Raw genomic sequence first — 17,534 nt, 5'->3', positions numbered from 1 at the left:
TAGCTAATTCATGAACATCATAGCAAAATCGTAGCAAAACTGTAGCCAATTCTGGAAAACGCACGATCTTCATAGGTTGAAGATGAAGACGATGAAGTTCATATCCAGAATTCCAGATTTCCATAAAAAACTCCAGAAATCATAAACAATAACATCATTCAACTGGTTTTTTCATGGTGAGCACGGATCAAGCAATGAATCAACCAAAACATCATATATTATTCAAATCGAAGAAATCAAAATCGAATGCTCAAACTTCAAACACTCATATCTTTATGAATAATGCACCATTTTACTTGATTTTCATACCAGAATCATCACCACTGAAAGATCTATACAAATATCCTAATGAATTGCAAAATAATTGAAATCGAAAATCCACCTCTTGAAGAGCAGAAACTGGAATCGTGCTCTACAAAGCTCAGCAATGGCTCAAAGTTCCTCTATGATGCTTGTGGAGCTGACTGCTGGTGAGATTGAAGCTCAATTGCACGTGAATCCAGTAGATTTTGAGAATTCCATGGATGCTTCAAGCTTCGAGTATGAACAAATATGGCACGATTCCTTCCAATTCCACGTTCAAACTTGCTCAGAAACACTTCCTAATCATGAATCTATCAAAAGGAATGGCTCTTGTGTGAAGAATTTGGAAAATATTTTGAGAGAAAAATTTGGATGATTTTCAAGATTCAGATCTGAAATGGATGTTAATGATGAAAACAGTTGTGTTTAACCTTATATATGCCATGCTAATCATACTGAAATCAAGTTTAAGCCAAATGCAATTGATATTAGCAACTTATGAGGTGTATGTGCAAAATGGTATTTTCACCCCCATGCATGAAAAGCCACGTGAACAGTACCCAATTCTGATCCAAAATCACTTAAAACAAGCCCATGCAAGCTTTTGAATTGGTTTTTTATGCCCATGATCAACCAAAATGATTTTATGAAATTTCTTTCCAAAAAATTCATGAGTGAGCACATGATCATGCAAGTGGAATTCATGCCATGTAATGGATGTTTTGGAAACTAGAGGTCATGATGAACAAAATGCAAAAAGAACCACTCATTTTGGAGCTTTGGTTCAAAAGTTATGCCCATTTGAATTTTCAAACACACTTTGCCATGATTGGATCATATCTCCTTAACCACACATCATAAATCCATGATCTTGGACTTTTTGGAAATGGGAGAGAAAGATCTTCAACTTTCATGTTGGACAAAATTTCATTTGAAGCTTTATTGATGATGTAAACTTGAGTTGAAGTTGGTCTAAAACCTTTCCATTTTTGGAAAGTTCAAATTATAGGTCACTTGCTATTTTGGGAAAGTCTTGACCTGACTTCAAATTCTTCAATGTGAGTGTTTAAAATGTCAAATGAGACTTGTTTGAACATGAATGAAGCATCTCTAATCACTTCCCACCTCCAAATCCACAGTTGACTTTGCAGTTGACTTCTGTTGACTTCTATGGGCCTCAGATGATTTGCACATGCACTGATGAATTTTGAGCCTTCAACACTTGGTCAAGTAGCTTCAAGATGATCCTTGAGTCATGTAAGCTCATTGGAACCACCCTAGGGCTTTGATTTCATGGAAAATGCTCTTGTTGCCTTGCACAGTTGAATCTCCTAACCAGTCTTGCTTGATGAGCTGTGACATGCTATGCAATGCTTATGACCTACCAATGAAATGAATGTACCAAAAGGAGGTGCAAATTTGAGGTGCTACATAAGGTCCTAAGACCATAAACACGAATAGGATACACAAACAAATATATACAATCACAATATATGGCTCAAGTGAGCAAAGTGAAAATGGCATAAACATAAACAAGTTAAATGATATGTAAATGGCAAATGAAATGGTAACTAACTTGAATTTAAATTGCATAAAGTAAATGACTTAAAACTAAAAGCAAGAATAATAGGAGTTAGTCAAATGTTAGTTGATTACAAGTTAGTGAAGTTTTGCTTTTCGATTGATTAAGTCATTCTTTGGAGAACACTCAACCCTCTATTCACAAGTATGGATCCTTGAACCAAGACATCTTCCAAAGGAAGGAAAAAAGGCCAAGTTTCCATATAATACCATGAAAGGGGGGAGACTTACAATCTCACTTATTATAATTCTATGCCTTTGGGTCAAAATTTAGCCCTATGTTAAGCAATCATAATTGGACTTATGTAGAAGTCACAACTATCTAAGGTCGGACAATATATTTTTTGGTGTTAATGCATGTTAGAGATATGGTATAATGAACCATACTCCTAAAACATATCACACACAAAAAGAAAATGATCAAAGGATGGACCTAATCTCATCCATACTTGTATTGATTCATCTAACACAAAGTTATTGATTAACCAATTAGCCTTAGGATATTGAGACTTCATTGGTCTATGAAAGGGATGAGAAAGAATGGGATTAAAGATGAAGAGGGATGGGAGATGAGATCAACACAAGTTGGTCATGTGAGGACTTTTATCATATTAAAATTATTCATTCATTTTGGGAGATGAAATGTACATTTCATCAATCCCCTAAATCCAATGATTTTAATCCAACAAAATTCAAATCAACCTTGACCAAGGCTCAAACACATAGTCAAACTTCACAAGTCAATAAAAATGGCTCAACATAATTTCTACACAATTAATCAATTAAAAATCAAATTAAAATGCATTTTAATTTAATTATGTTTGATAAAATTCCTAAAACCTCTTCAAAACACCAAATAAATGGCCAAGAGATTTATCCAAGGTCAAACAAAGTCAAAGGACCTTAGACAAAAAAATCCATAATTTTTGGAAATTCAGAAGTATTTTTAAACAATTAAAAATATGCACAAAAACAATTAAATCATGAAAAATATCAAAACTAATCCAAAGTAATTTTAATTCAGAAAATGAAAGAGGAAAATATTTGAAATATTTTGGTGAAAGTCCCATATTTTTTGGATTAAAAATGAAATTGATATGAATTAATTAAAAATAAAGGAGTTAATGAAATAAACAGAAAATCAAAAAATAAGGGTCATCTGATCTCCCTCATTAATTGAGGTGGCATATTGTCATACCCCAATACAACTTTCATCTGATCCATGACCCTACTACACATGCATACATTCATTATTTCTAAAAATAAAAAAAATCATGTAACCGGTTACACAAACCAAAAACTGAATTTTTGGCCATTTTTGGGACCATGTAACCGGTTACCCAAATCATGTAACCGGTTACACCTGCGCAGAAAGCAGAAAATGACCCTGTTTTTTACACAAAGGACCCTTTGGTCCACCCACTTCAACCCCTTTGCTTCCCCTATAAATAGAGCATTATCCTCACTCATTTTTCATGCTTCCTATCCCCCAAAAGTTCTGTCCAAATACCATTTACTCATCTCTCTAAACCTAAGCCAAAACAAAAAATCTTTCTCTCTTAGAAAAGTCACCCTACCAACTTTTTTTGTCCACTTTCATATTTTCTTCAAAACTTCTTACTCTCTAACACTCATAACTCAGCTCCTTCACTATACTTCCACCATAAACACTTTCATCCCAAACTCCTTACTCTATATCCAAGCTCAACACCACTTCAACCTACCATTTTTTTCAACATTTTTGGGTAATGATTTTAGCTTAAACTTTGTTAACTTATTGGTTCTGTTTTTGTGTTGAAAATGGTTGTTTATTCTTGTTTGATTTTTTGAGAGGTTTTAGACTCAAGCTTGTAAAAAATGATTAACCTTGGTTTACATCTTTTTTTTGGGATTTCTTGCTCTTGCTACTTCTATCCACTATTTTTAATCAAACTTAGTATTTTGTTTCATTTGCTATTTATTGTGGATTTGTTTTCACATCTATTTGGTTGATGAGATCTATTATGTCATGGCTATGGTTGTTTAGAGTGGATAAAACCTTCAATGTTTCAAACCTATTAATGATTGATCAATAGATCCTTCATGATACTTTGAGGCATTGATAGGTTGCCTCTATTTCAACCATGTTTGTGTCATTTGATACATAGATGAAACCATTTTTCTTTACATTTTTTTGTTATCATTTAATATTTATTGTTGACTTGTTGTTACATTTATTTGGTTGATGAGTTCTATTGGATCATGACATGGTTGTTTAGAGTTGATTAAATCTTCAATGTTTCAAACCTATTAATGGTTGATCAATAGATCATTCATGATACTTTGAGGCATTGATAGATTGCCTCTATTTCACCCATATTTGAGTCATTTGATGCATAGATGAAACCATATTCTCTATATTAACTTGCTAATCCATTTGCTTATTGTTATTCTACTAACTACTAACTACTAATATTTGAGTCATTTGATGCATAGATTGCCTCTATTATACCATAAGGATACGTAGGCAGGAGATTACTGTATCTTCGTGAGCACACTAATAAAAAACCCCCCTTTTCTCCTTTCTGAGGTTCTCATCCATTTCTATTTTCAACATTTTATAACCCAAAGATAACAAACAAACATAAATTAACACTCTAGACACACATTAGAACTAAAAGGTTCCCGTTGAGTACAACGGACGCAAGGGGTGCTAATACCTTCCTCTTGCGTAATCCACTCCCGAACCCGAATATGGTTGCGACAACCATTATTCCATTTCCTAAAGGTTTTATCGATATTTTCCTATTCCTTCATTGGGATAAATAAAGTTCGGTGGCGACTCTGTTCGAAAATAATTTTTCCGCGACCATCGCGAGGAATCGTATTTTTCGAGATGCGACAGATGGCGACTCTGCTGGGGACTAGCTCCAAGCAAAAGAGAGTGAAGCCTAACTTAGTTCAGTTGATGTATTATGTGTTAATTTTATCTGTTTGTTATTTATTCTGTTATTATTATGCTGTCATGATTATTGTATTGTGATTTATTGAATATGTTTTATTTGGGGTTCTCTGTTCGGTGATACTTTGTGAGATAGGCTCTCCACCCGAGTCTGAGAAAAACCATAAGATTAAGTTGGTGGTTGCATAGTGGGCGCCCACAAGGAGTCTTCCTAGTTGGGAAGATACGAAGACCCCGCCTTGAGGAGATTCTCTTGAGGTATTATTGCCCGACGAGTTTTCGTCACGACGATAGTATTTTTAAGTTGGATCAATGACTCTAGGGACCTTTTAACCCACTCTATCTGGCGGTTATGTAGTATCGACCTGAAAAGCCCCAGACTTATTGGGTTAATACGAAAGCCCCAATCAGATGAGATCCCTTGGACGTATTATTACCTTACAGTAATATTTCCAACCTCGATCTATGACTCTGAGAACCTTGTTAGAACCCTGGACTCGAGAGTCGTATAGTAGAATCCTCATGGAGTTTTCCCTGTTGGGACAATACAAAGACCTCGCCTAAGATGAGATTATCTTAAGGGTATTACTGTCCGACGAGTCTTCGTCATGACATTGACGCTCTCAACGAGAATCGATGACTCTGGGAACCAATTAACCTTAGAACCTACCCTTGGGAGTTTCAGTAATCAGAGAAAGCTATACTTCCTCCTGTTATCCCGATGTACACGATGCGTAATTGATCTTGAGTATTTGTATCCCTTCATGAAAAACATGACAAAATTCATGCATTTGCATATCATCAGCATGCATTACATACCATCTTTTAGAAACAAAAGCCTACACCATATTCTACCTTTTGTCCAGTAAACACTGACTTACTCGACATCGGTACGAGACACGCCGCAACTACAAGATGTCACTCGAACAGCTTGAAGCCAACCAAGTTTCAATGAGGACAGACATTAACTCCATGCAGACAAAGATGGATGATTTGCTTGAGACCATGTTGCTCTTAGCCCAGAAGGAGAAGGATGCTGAGACTAGCGCAGAAGCCAGAAAGGTTGCTGCTCAGTTTGGATCACCATCGCTTAGCATCCCTGATGAGACTGACCTTAATGGTAATCCTGCCCAGCCTAGAGGAGGACCGACCCCTATTCCGATCCCAATGGATAATATAAAACCCCACGAGCATTCTGTTGTATCTACTCGACATGGATCTATGATAGGTGACGAAGATCCATATGATGCCTTCTTCATGCCACAACCAACCAAACCTGTTGTTGGAGATCACCCGGACCCAGCTGTTGAGAGGCTCCACGCTCTAAAAATTCAAATCCTTGGAGGTTCACACTGCTCCCGGTTTGGACGCTGTTGACATGTGCTTGGTACCAGGTTTGGTGATTCCGCAAAAATTCAAAGTCCCGGACTTTGACAAGTACAAAGGGATCAATTGCCCTAGAACTCATCTCAGAGCTTACTGCCGCAAGATGGCTGCCTACATCAGTAATGATCAACTCCTGATTCATTACTTCCAAGACAACCTCAGTGGGGCATCTTTGGAGTGGTATATGCAATTATAAAGAGGACAAGTCCAGTCATGGAGAGATCTCGCTGAAACCTTCCTTAGGCATTATCAGTACAACACTGATCTAGCACCCAATCGCACCCAGCTGCAAGACATGACTCAACGTAATGACGAGTCATTCAAAGAATACGCCCAGCGTTGGAGAGAGCTTGCAGCTCGTGTCCAACCTCCTCTTCTTGATAAGGAGATGATTGATATGTTTATGGGAACTCTTCATGCTTAATATATGGAGAAAATGGTAGGATCCAACTTCCCAACTTTTGCTGAGGTTGTCTCTGTGGGAGAACGAATTGAGAGCCAAATCAGGAAAGGAAAGCTACCTTGCGCTTTCAATGCTTCAAGTGGGATGAAGAAACCTTATCCTAACCTCCCAAAGAAGCCAGAAGGGAATACCAATGCCGTAATGGAAGGAAGAGGACATGGGGCACGTCTGTATGCTCCTATGCCTTATCATCAGGTTGCCGTTGTCATCCCAACACCATATCAACCACCGTATCAGCAACCCTATCAACAACAATATCAGCAGCCTTATCAAAAGCCAGCTTATCATTAACAACATCAGAATCAACAACAACGTGCTCCACCATAACGTCAACCTAACCAGCAGAGGGCAAGGAGACCAGAAAGACATTTCGATCGTTTGCCAGTACCATACAGCAAGATCCTTCCTTACCTGCTAAAGGATGGATCAATTGTTTTGAAGGAGCTAACACCTGCAACTCCACCTTACCCACCAGGTTATGACGCCAATGCTCACTGCGAGTATCACATGGGTGCCCCAGGGCACACGGTGGAGAATTGCAAGGCTTTGAAACACAAAGTCCAAAACTTGATTGACAGTAAGGCAGTTACTTTCACGCCAGTTAGGCCAAATGTCGTGACAAATCCCATGCCGACGCATACGAAGCATAGTGAAGCGTGAAGATAAAGCTTCCCACCGACCTGAACAAGCAGAGCAGTTCCGCCAGTGAATCAAGTGATGAAGACCCGCTTATTTGAATGAAGGTGATCATTATGCCATTTTTACCATTTCGCATTCTTGTAATTTGTTCTTGTTTGTCTAAGTACTGTACGCTCTAAACATTGTTATTTATATTTGGTATTGTTAATAAGATGATTATGCATGTCTTAAATTAATCCTTCATATTTACCCATATCATTTATTTGCAAAGCAAACACACATACTTCTCCACTTCACCCTCTTTATCACACTATTGTTAGTAAATGTTGGAAGGAGGATGACGAAAACAAAATACTCATAATTGTTGATTGTATGCTTTCGGATAAAACCTTGTTGATGATGTACAAGCATTGTTTCAAAATCCCAAACACTGGAGAGATAAGGAGTTAATCCCCAGTCAACCACTTCGAGCCTAGAAGTAGGAGTTTCTTTCGGATCTAAAAAAACCCTTACATTAAACCTGGGGCAGGGTAGTGTTCGGTTAATCTGACTATGCATTCAAATCACAAGATGAAATATCCAGTATGTGGATCAACTACATGCCATTCTTCGCACACATCCTAAAGTGTCGAAGGAACCTTGAAAATCAAAAAGTTATGACGGTTGTTCTTCAATGACCAATGACTTGGCAGTCACATTCTAAAAAAAAAAAAAGAGAAAGCCCGCTAAGTCCAACACCCTAAAAAGAGACTTAGGCAAAAAAAAACAGGGGCAATACCTGATGGATTAGAGCTTCAACAAGCGGTCCATGCAAAAGTTAGGGATCAAAAGAGACAATGAAAGTGCTCAACAAAACAAAACAAGATTCGGTGACCACCATACCCAAATCAAAGGGTCACCAATATCCGTGAAGAACAAAATAGGATGACTGCCATTTCAATAGATCTTACACTGCTGTACTCGCATAAAAGAAAATGTGTGTCAAATTAACCGAACGTAGGATTGGAGATCATCATGAAGAAGGGGTGGGTTGAAATAATTTTTGAAGCCTTATATCCTTTTGTTTCAATAACCATGAACCAAGCCACGTTACAACCCTCAAAAGACCTAACTGAAGTAGGGTTTATTTTAAAAGCATACCACAACAAGGTTGCGTAAACTGACTCCTAGAGATTTGCTAATCTTCTATTCTCACTATATCACTCACACACTAGCTAAAATCGACACCGCGTTTGGACACATGGTCCACTCGTCATACATTACCACAACACTTCCAAAATGAATGATTGTTTTTCTCAAAACTCGCATAACCATTGCATTAAAATCACAATTTCTTGGATAACAATTCTTAATTGTCAGTCAGTACTTGACATCGAGAAAATTCCAACAAGGGGCAATTCAAGAGGCACTTGATCGTTGGTGCTGACACGAATCAAAACCATCCTATGAATCAGGGGCATGGCATCCTTTTGATTATGTTAACTTAGGAAGTAGTCAGTATAAGACAAATCTCCAAGCATCGGTTGATCAGGGAGGAAAAACACTTCAATACTTAGTATGTCTGGGGCAAGTCTCTCAAAGGCTAATCAGGGACGGATCGTTGCAAGAGTCGGACATTGGAGAAAACAAACTCAGACCACGTCATGAGATAATCACTCCTAAGGTTTCCTTTCAAGGAGAATCCCTTTGAACACCCTACAGAATGGGGCAAGGAGCGAATTCCCTCCGTATCTCCAAGTCAGTCAAGCAGACTACATCAGGCGCTGGAAACTACTTGAATTCACAACAAAAATGTCAAAAGTTCATACTGGTACAATATCACATCTTGACAATAATCTTAAGGGCACATCAAAGGCATATTCATTGTGCGTTGATCACGTCGCTATGCTCAGTTACAGGTTGGCCAAACATCTCAGAAGAAGAAATCGAGATCTTCTCTAACACAAAGACACAACGTATCAGCAAGAAATCAAACTCGGGGCACTAAGCGTATCCACATCCGTTGCGTGTTCATCACATCATCAACTACCGAGTGTCAGGAAGTCATATCCTTCCGCCAACCAACAGTCCAATCTACATCGACAATTACCCAGAAAAGCCAAAGTCCACCTTGCTGGCACCCACACAAAAACAAATACAACCAGCATTGGTTTCCAGAAAACACATTGCCTTTGAAAAGGGGGGCCAATCCCAAACAAACCAATCATTCTTTGCATTAAAACTTGCATCACATGCATCACATGCATACATAACGCATACATGACATTTATGCATATAACACGAATCAAAATCCAAGGTTTAGTCGTAGGCATCCAGGCCAACCCTCAGTTGAGTCATTGTTTTCCTTTGAGTAAGTTCCTACCCATGCTATCGGGCGTTCCCCATAGAGTTACATCCTTCAACCTTTTGTTGATGAAAGGTTATCCTCAACTGAGTCAAACATTGTTTCTTTAAACACCTACTTTGCTTCGCGTTGAGCGTCCCTTAATGAGTCGTTTCCTGTAACCTTTTGTTGATAGAAACTACATCTCCCCAGTGAATATTTATTCTGCAACCTTTTGTTGTTGATACTCCAAGCAAGTCTTACCCAGTAATGTTCCAATACTACCCGACAAGTCGGGTTTACTGAACTTTGTCAGTAGCCTTGTTTTTCCAAAAAAAATTCTCACTATCATCCTTTTGGTGAAAGTCCATTGAGGAATAATATTAATCATCACCCTGTTTACGATAACCGTTATCCTTTTGGTAATGATAAATCCTTGACATTTGTAATCTTATTGTCATCCTTTTGGTGTTGAAGATCCTTGAAGTTTTGGTCCGGCCTTCATCCTTTTGGTGAATGGTGACCTCGCATTATTAAAGCTTATTATCATCCTTTTGGTGGTAACAAGTTTTGTCGTGTGATCTTACCGCCATCCTTTTGGTGTCGGCGATCTCTGAAGTTTTGGTCCAACCTTCATCCTTTTGGTGAATGGCGACCTCTCATTACTAAAGCTTATTGTCATCCTTTTGGTGGTAACAAGTTTTGTCGTGTGATCTTACCACCATCCTTTTGGTGTCGGCGATCTCTGAAGTTTTGGTCCAACCTTCATCCTTTTGGTGAATGGCGACCTCTCATTACTAAAGCTTATTGTCATCCTTTTGGTGGTAACAAGTTTTATCGTGTGATCTTACCGCCATCCTTTTGGTGTCGGCGATCCATGAAGTTTTTGGCCTAACCTTCATCCTTTTGGTGAATGGGGACCTCTGCAACTATTACAGCCCACCGTCATCCTTTTGGTGTCGGCAATCCTTGTCATTTTGGTTCAACTATCATCCTTTCGGTGATGACGTCCAGTTCAATCTAAATATCATCCTTTTGGTGATAGAGATTATGGAGTTTGGTTTAAGCTATCATCCTTTTGGTGATTGTGACCTAAGGAAAGTCCAATCCCAATGTCATCCTTTTGGGTATCGGCAATATTTGAAGTTATTATCACTTATTATCATCCTTTTGGTGGTAACGAGTGTCGAAGTTATGGCCTCACCTCCATCCTTTCGGTGACGGTGACTGTTGACTTACTATCATTCTTTTGGTGATAACGAGTCCTGTTGTTTGTAGTACCTTCATCCTTTTGGTGATGGTGATTGTCGACTTATTATCATTCTTTTTGGTGATAACAAGCTCTGTTTGTTTGACCTTACTGTCATACTTTTGGTGTCAGTGATATTTAAGGTTATTGACCTATTATCATCCTTTTGGTGGTAACAAGTTATGTTGTCAATCTTACCTTCATCCTTTTGGTGATGGTGATCGTTTGTGTTTATTTGACTTATTATCATCCTTTTGGTGGTAATAGGTTGTGTTTTTTGATCTTACCTTCATGCTTTTGGTGATGGTGATTATTTTAACTTATTATCATCCTTTTGGTGGTAACAAGTTTCGTTGCTTGATCATACCTTCATTCTTTCAGTGATGGTGATCATTGAAAATTATTTGACTTATTATCATCCTTTTGGTGATAACAAGTTTTGTTGTCGGATCTTACCTTCATCCTTTTGGTGATGGTGATCTTTGAAGTTGATGAGTTAATTATAATCCTTTTGGTGGTAGTCTTGATATTATACTCTCGGTTTGGTTATTTATCTCACCATCATCCTTTTAGTGATGGTTGCAGCTTGGATTATCCATCATCCTTTCGGTGATAACGATCTTGGAAATCATGGTGAATTTTATCAACCTTTGATGGAGGGCGATTAGCTCTACTATCATCCTTTTGGTGCTAGAAAGCTTGTTCAGTTTTAGTCCCACATTTTCCTTTACACCAATAACGACCTTTGTAAGGTTTGAATGTCGACGCTAGGGTTGGCATTGATTTGGAATTCTACCCCTATTACCTTGGTGCACTTGGAATCCATTGCATTTTCCTTCTGCATTTCTCCATTGCATTTCAAAAGGACAAAATTCGGATCTTTTTTGTATTTAATTATCTTCCACCACGAATGTACGAAGACTGCTGTCGTTCACACCTTCTGGTTCAAGGTAATTAAATAAGGGCAGCTGTCATACCCCAATTTGTCCTACCCCGATACAACTTTCATCTGATCCATGACCCTACTACACATGCATACATTCATTATTTCTATAAAAAAAATCATGTAACCGGTTACATAAATCATGTAACCGGTTACACAGACCAAAAACTGAATTTTTGGCCATTTTTGGGACCATGTAACCGGTTACCCAAATCATGTAACCGGTTACACCTGCGCAGAAAGCAGAAAATGACCCTGTTTTTTACACAAAGGACCCTTTGGTCCACCCACTTCAACCCCTTTGCTTCCCCTATAAATAGAGCATTATCCTCACTCATTTTTCATGCTTCCTATCCCCCAAAAGTTCTGTCCAAATACCATTTACTCACCTCTCTAAACCTAAGCCAAAACAAAAAATCTTTCTCTCTTAGAAAAGTCACCCTACCAACTTTTTTTGTCCACTTTCATATTTTCTTCAAAACTTCTTACTCTCTAACACTCATAACTCAGCTCCTTCACTATACTTCCACCATAAACACTTTCATCCCAAACTCCTTACTCGATATCCAAGCTCAACACCACTTCAACCTACCATTTTTTTCAACATTTTTTGGTAATGATTTTAGCTTAAACTTTGTTAACTTATTGGTTTTGTTTTTGTGTTGAAAATGGTTGTTTATTCTTGTTTGATTTTTTGAGAGGTTTTAGACTCAAGCTTGTAAAAAATGATTAACCTTGGTTTACATATTTTTTTTTTGGGATTTCTTGCTCTTGCTACTTCTATCCATTATCTTTAATCAAACTTAGTATTTTATTTCATTTGCTATTTATTGTGGATTTGTTTTCACATCTATTTGGTTGATGAGATCTATTATGTCATGGCTATGGTTGTTTAGAGTGGATAAAACCTTCAATGTTTCAAACCTATTAATGATTGATCAATAGATCCTTCATGATACTTTGAGGCATTGATAGGTTGCCTCTATTTCAACCATGTTTGTGTCATTTGATACATAGATGAAACCATTTTTCTTTACATTTTTTGTTTGTTATCATTTAATATTTATTGTTGACTTGTTGTTACATTTATTTGGTTGATGAGTTCTATTGGATCATGACATGGTTGTTTAGAGTTGATTAAATCTTCAATGTTTCAAACCTATTAATCGTTGATCAATAGATCATTCATGATACTTTGAGGCATTGATAGATTGCCTCTATTTCACCCATATTTGAGTCATTTGATGCATAGATGAAACCATATTCTCTATATTAACTTGCTAATCCATTTGCTTATTGTTATTCTACTAACTACTAACTACTAACATTTATATTATTGCACTTTAATTCCTTGCAATTTATTTTATTGTTACTAACCATTAACTACTAACTTCCAACATTTACATTATTGCACTTTACTTCCTTGCAATTTATTTTATTGTTCATTTACATTCACTAACCATTATTATTGTGATATTACCATTCTTTATCTTATGATTTACTTTTATGTCATTACCTTGTAATTTATATTAAAGTACTCATCATCATCATCATCATTGTACAAACTCATCATGCATGTTTATTTACTTGTTATTTATTTTATTGTCATCATACATTAAAAAATAACAAAAAACATGATAAAATGATAAAGACCAAAAATATTCACTCCATTCTTAATCAACTTGGACATAGAGGATTTCATCTTAGGACCTTTGCTTGGAAGTCTTCTTTTACTCTTTGTGATATTTTGTAAACACTTGGATTTTCATCCGTAACTTACATGCATATTGTAAGAATGGCATCATGGCACCACCTTAAGGGGACATGTTTGTAAGACCATTATCCTTTGTTTAGCATAGGTCACTTTTGCACACAAAAGGCTTTCTCTTGGGCTACCTTACAATGAGACTCTTTATTTTCTTGTTGGTTATTTTTGCATTCACGTTGTATAAGCTAAAATTCATAAGCAATCTCATTTTGAGACCATTTTCATAATTCAATTCATATGCACATGTAAATACAAATCTCGGTCAATATCGAGTGCGCCTTTTCCAAATCAATTCAAAACACCTTTGTAAGTCGATTACTTGTAAAAGTATCACCATCAACCTCACATAGCTTACTCTTGGGTTTTCTTACAATGAGACCTATTCAATTTTTATCGAGTAGAAGAGCAATACACTAAATAAATTCACTTTATTCGAAACACAAATCTAAAACCTCGATCCAACGTCGAGTATTTTTTCTCAAACTCAATTGAAATACCCCGATTAAATCAAAACTTTTTTTACAATAAGTTGAATGAAAAAGGAGTTGACTTTGAGTTTTCAACTTCACTCCTCAATTGGACGAATACGAGTTCTCTTACTCGGTCAGTCGAACAATTGACATTTTTCCACAAACATGTAACTTGGTCAAATCATTCTCAATCAAAACTGTACGAAAAGGGAGATGGTCTTGAGCCTTCGATTCCTCTCCTAAAATGCTTGGATATGAGTTATCTTACTCAGCCATTCAAGTATTTGCCGTTTATTCTAAAAATACATCAACCATACCCAAACCTATTTCCATAATCACTCAGATGAAAAAGAAAGCGGTCTAGAGTCTTCTATTCCCTTTCCCGATTATTGGGGTACGAGTTGTCTTACTCGGTTATCCAAGTATTCGTCATCCGTTTAAAATACCTTAATCATCATTAAGATCCTTTCACAATTAAGGATGAAAAAGAAAGCGGGCTAGAGTCTTCTATTCCCTTTCCCGACTGTTAGGATGCGAGTTGTCTTACTTGACTATCCGAGTAATCGTCATCCAACAAAAATATCTCAACACATCAAATATATTATCCTCGCCCTCGCACGATCACAACCAATCAAACAAAACACCCAACACGTTAATTCAACTTGTCACCTCCGTGTGATCAAAACTCTTTTAAAAAAAAGAACAATATTTAATCCTTTCTAATACGCACAACAAGCTAGCGCTTAAGCCTCCGCCGAGAGTAGACAAGCCAACGTTTAGCCTTTAGGATGCGATCCAAATAGTTGTTCATTAAAAAACACCAACCAACTGTAGTCCCCGAACTACAAATGCTCTGATTTCCTTATTATACCATAAGGATACGTAGGCAGGAGATTGTTGTATCTTCGTAAGCACACTAATAAAAAACCTCCCCTTTCTCCTTTCTGAGGTTCTCATCCATTTCTATTTTCAACATTTTATAACCCAAAGATAACAAACAAACATAAATTAACACTCTAGACACACATTAGAACTAAAAGGTTCCCGTTGTACAACGGACGCAAGGGGTGCTAATACCTTCCTCTTGTGTAATCCACTCCCGAACCCGAATATGGTTGCGACGACCATTATTCCATTTCCTAAAGGTTTTATCGATATTTTTCTATTCCTTCATTGGGATAAATAAAGTTCGGTGGCGACTCTGTTAGAACATAATTTTTCCGCGACCATCGCGAGGAATCGTATTTTTCGAGATGCGACACATATTAGATGGCCAAGAGCATGCATTCCACATGGTCACTAGTCAAACGCGTTGCAGGCATGGTAATCAGTTTGGACGCGTGAGATTAAAACATTTCAAATGGATCAGATGACCTGGATTGATCCAACGCACCACCGGAGCCCTAGCTCCGGTCATTTTCTCCGGTGAGGACCACCAGACTGGTCCAACCAAAACCTTATCAAAAATGAAAAATGAATACACTAATTTGAAGGGAAAATGCTCAGGAGCACGAATCTAGCCTCAATTTTCTCCAATTCCAAATATATAAAAAGATATAGGGATTTGAATTTTGAGGATCATGAACTGAGTTGCTTCGATTTGCCCTCAAAGCAACTCAATCTTCTTGCCTACATTGATAGGACTTCAGACAACCAAAAATCACAAAGAATGATGAATAATTGAGAGAGAATCGAAGAGATGAAGTTTCTAAAAAATCACCTTCGAGTTGATCCAATTCCACTTGATCTTGATCTGGATTTGATTGCTTTCTCTTCCTCTTGCTTGTAGAAGCCAATTGAGATGAAAAGGGAAGTGAATTCTAGAGTTTGAACTTCCAAACAGAAGATGAAGTTCAAGCTCGACTTCAAGAGAAATCTTCAGAAATTCAATGGCACTGGGGGTTTGAATCAGTCTAGTAAAGCTTGGGCAAGGTGTTGATGTTGATTCTGAAGCCTTGAGCTTGTTTAAATAGGCAATGCATTTGATTTTTGCACCACTTGAATTTTGGCCAAATTTGGAAACCTTCTTGCATGGGTGCATGGGCAATGGTTTGGGCCTAAGGAATGATGTAATCCACTTCCAATTCATTTGAAAAGTGTACTGAATTCATCATGTGGAAGCATGCAAAGAAGAATGATCATTTGAGCTCAAAACTTGCCAAAACACTTCCCACAATGGAGCCATGCACATGTCCCTCAATTTTGATCCAAATGAGATGATCCTGGACTTTTTGGAAAGGTGAGATCAAGGGGAACAACTTTTATGTTGAACAATTTTTTGTTTGAAGCTTGGACCATGATGAATTTTAAGGTGGAAGTTTGGGAAATCAAACATATATTAAAATTTTCTATGTACCAAGTCAAATGTTCACATCTTCCTCCTTGAATAACTTTTTTATGGACTTAAAATGAGAAAATTTTCTTCATAAAAGTTGTAGATCTTTAAAACCTATTCAATTTGGTCACATATTTGACCTCATTTGGATTTGGGATGAAGGAGTTATGCATTTTAGAAGTTGAGAAAATCACTTGTTCAATGGTATTGGCCCAAAATAACCTATAATGTTTCCTCTTGGCACATGCATTTTCAAGTTGAATTTGAGCTTACTACAAACATAAAGGTTGAAGTAGACATATTTAATTTTATCATGCAGATTGAATGGATTTCATATCATAAAATTTGAGCAAGTTATGGTCTTGGGAAGTTGACCTCCAAACTAGGGTTCAGACAAAATGACCTATAATCTTTCACCATAAAAAATGACTTTCCAAGCAAAACTAGCTCTTGACTTAGACATGAAAGTTGTTAGAATGTCATGTTTAGTAACTTTGATCTTGGAATCATTTTCATATGACAAACATTGTAGGAGATAGGGTCTAGGGAACCTCAGTTTTGACCAATTGACTTTCTATGGTCAACCACCATGAACCATCTTGCTAGCTTGACATTATCTTGATTTTTGGGACTCATGGAGGATCATATATGTTTAATATGATGAAATATGAAATATCCCTTGAAATATTTGATCATATGTTGAAGAAACTTATTGAAGAAGTCACACAAGATACCCAGATGAATTAGGGTTTCCAAGGCAAACAAACTCCAAACTCTTGATGATTTCTTGATCAAAATGATATGTGAAGACCATAGGGGTCCATATATGATGCTTAGAGCCAATGTGGACCATTTCTTGATTGTGCTCCTTGCATTGAGGGTCTCAAACCCTAGATATGAGCTTGATAAAGCATAGGTGAGCATACATACTACCTACAAAAGCAACAAACTATACATTGACATATTTTGGTATTTTTGTTAGTAAACAAAGAAAAATAAAGTATGATACAATCAAATATGCTTGGTGATCTCTCTCACTACAAACCCAATGAATTATAGGTAAGGAGGATGCCAAAGTGTGATATCAATGCCAATGCATATGATGAGATAACATGAGGGATCTTAGGGTCGAA

Source organism: Lathyrus oleraceus, chromosome 5 (assembly GCF_024323335.1).
Source record: "Lathyrus oleraceus cultivar Zhongwan6 chromosome 5, CAAS_Psat_ZW6_1.0, whole genome shotgun sequence".
Taxonomy (NCBI): Eukaryota; Viridiplantae; Streptophyta; class Magnoliopsida; order Fabales; family Fabaceae; genus Lathyrus; species Lathyrus oleraceus.
The sequence above is the reverse complement of the archived record's forward strand: the minus strand, read 5'-3'. Positions refer to the sequence as shown.